The sequence below is a fragment of the Gavialis gangeticus genome, unplaced genomic scaffold, assembly GCF_001723915.1.
Source record: "Gavialis gangeticus isolate Ggan-Ray unplaced genomic scaffold, GavGan_comp1, whole genome shotgun sequence".
Taxonomy (NCBI): Eukaryota; Metazoa; Chordata; order Crocodylia; family Gavialidae; genus Gavialis; species Gavialis gangeticus.
Window position 1 is genome coordinate 46,954,796 of NW_017729000.1, and position 2,611 is coordinate 46,957,406.

Genomic DNA, 2,611 nt, shown 5'->3' on the forward strand with positions numbered 1-2,611 from the left:
TGATAATAGTCTCTTACCTCAACTCATTACATGCACACATATCCAAGATGCCATATGGCAGCAGAGGAGACAATTACTGGTTCCCACAGCACCATGTCCCACAAAGCTCTTTGGGGCCAGTTAATCAGAGCTCGGTTACTGTTTAGTACTGAATTAATACAGGAGGTGCAAGATACCCAAGGGAATAAACAAATTAAAGCACCAACTCGGTATCAGACAGATTTATTGAAACCAACGTGGGAACTAGCAAAGAAAAAAAATAATTCATTTGCTTTAATTATTGCATATTTCATTTCTAGGAATAGTAAATTTTAAAATGATAAATACATATTTCATAACAGTGAAGGCTTTGGCCAAAAAAATATCATTTAGCACATTCTTTACATTACAAACAAACAAACAAACTGTTATAAATGTATGTTAAAAAGGGATTTTCCTTTACTAAATTAAAGGAGTGCACACACCACCATGGCGCTAGGACTAACATCAGACAGATACTCTTGGCTGTGCAAAGCAGATCATTGATTACAGTAATAGAAAGAGGTCAGGAGAACAAAAGAAATCAGAGGAGAATGCATAGCACTCCAACTTAGAGGTATTGACAGTGGTGACTTCTTGCAGAATTCAAGTCAGCATGTCCCAAAGGCAGCAGCAGCACAGAGCAGTCCAGCATGCTGTCAGACAGGTACTCTCTCCTGTGTCATCCCTTCTTCGCTCTTCTACAACATACACTGTGGGAAGAAAGGGAGAAGTTTCAAAATGGCTGGGAACCCTCTAGGTAAAGTGCAGCAGCAGGGAAGTGCACAGTCAGTAGCCAGTGCCTTTGCCAAACTAGCCAGTTGCCTTCAGCCTTTTGTTCATAGCATGCCAAACTAGTTCAGACTGCTCTAGCTCTAGCATCTGTCAGGCAAGGTTCCCGAAACCCCTGCCAAACACTAGGGCCCTCCATTCCTTGAGCAAATATTTTTAATGCACAAGTAGTTATTCCACAGGAGAGGGGTCTCCTTAAGAATGTATGTTTCTTGAAAGAGGGCAACGTTTCATTGTACATGTCTGCCGACAGACGGGGAAAAATTAAAAATAGCCCTGGGTCTCCAAGGGTGGGTGCCAGCAAACTCCAGAAGTAGCAGCAGTTTGGAAACGGAAATAAATGGAAAAGGAGCATTCCTTGCCACACTGTGGGTCAGAGTCACTTCCACCCATAATCACAGCATTTCCAAAGGCCCAAAGCACAGCATTTCTACCTGTGAAGAGGGCCCACCCAGGACTAGAAAAAACAAAATGGGTGACCACAGTTACACTTGCAGGAGACACTGGATTTCCATAGTTGGTGGGGATGGGTAAGAAGGGGGCAGTCATCTGCTTGCCAGTGTACATAGATGCTGATGACATAAATATGGTTTATTACAAAAGTTCGGCTGGTATCACTTCAGTTCAACACACCCAGCAATAGTTGCATGTATGGGTTATTGCACTCACAATCTATTCTGGGAAATCAGCATGTGACAGTGTTTACAGTCACTTCTTCACCTCTGGGTAAACTGTTACGGTAGCACCATCTGTGGGGAGATATATTTAGTGCTGCACAATGTCTTATAAAGAACCACATGGCAAAGTGGGCAACCTTCCATCACACCCAGCATCCCAAACCTAGCTGCTGCCTCCAGTAACCCCACCTACCCCAAGAAACCCCAGAACTAGAACAGTTTACACTGCCCTAAGCTGCAAAGGGAGGTAAGGAGTCTGGACTACATAGGCTGGAGTGCACTATCACCTCAACCTACTGGACAGGCCATCTGACCTCAGAACTGTTTAACTGCAGGCTCTTCATCCAAAGGACTAGGCCAATCATTGTACCAGAAAGGTTAATGGGACTTCTAAATGTGTTGTAGGAAGATTGAAAGCATGATGGTAACCTGGAAAGAATCAGAAATCACCAGCATATTGGCATCTATCCAGCTTCCCGCTGCATTTGGTTCAACTCAATATATCCTGCTTCTACGTTGTAGACTCCTTGTTTACTTGGAGCAAACTTGCTCCAAGTAATATAGGAGCAAACTAGACAACTCCCAACCTGGGCACAGCATTCAGCAGTAGATGGAAGAGACATTCTACATGGACAGCACCATAAACTGACCACCCAGATTCCTGTCCTGTAATCACAAGGGGCCTTGCCACATGCCACAAAATTGGCATTTAAAGAGGCTTAAATGCCCTTTTACACTGCTTTAATGGCGCTACTGCTTACACATAGCAAAATAAAACACGTCCAAGGTGTTTTAGTTTGCTACCTTAGTAGCTTTGGAGGTAAGCACTGGGCCCTGTGCAGCGAGGGCTGTGCAAGCAGCCCGTGCAGGCAGGTTCAATTAGGGGGGTGGGGAAATGGCAAGCCTGATTTTCCCTGGCCCCCGCCTCTTGGAGCCTGCCTGTCTGCCCGCCTGAGCTGCATGGAGGCCTAGTGCTTCCCTCCGCAGCTGAGGTGCCCCCCTTGACTGCCTGGGCCGGGTGCCAGTGGACACCGCCACTGTGGAGAGAAGCACTGCCCCCCCTGCAGCTCAGGGACTGCTCAGCCCACCAGGAGCTCGCCCTCCCCCCCACCCCCTGGAGAGGC

The 2,611-nt window shown here is 46.4% G+C and overlaps 1 long non-coding RNA gene across 1 annotated transcript in view; it reads right to left on the reverse strand.

Annotated features, from left to right (window-relative positions):
* Nucleotides 1–641: 641 nt before the first annotated feature.
* Nucleotides 642–2,611, reverse strand: part of LOC109290188 — a 30,972-nt gene continuing 29,002 nt past the window's right edge. The window contains exons 2-3 of the long non-coding RNA XR_002095556.1: nucleotides 1,480–1,559; nucleotides 642–731 (exon numbers count right to left, since the gene is read on the reverse strand). This is a non-coding gene — a long non-coding RNA (uncharacterized LOC109290188). The remainder of the gene's footprint in view (nucleotides 732–1,479; nucleotides 1,560–2,611) is intronic.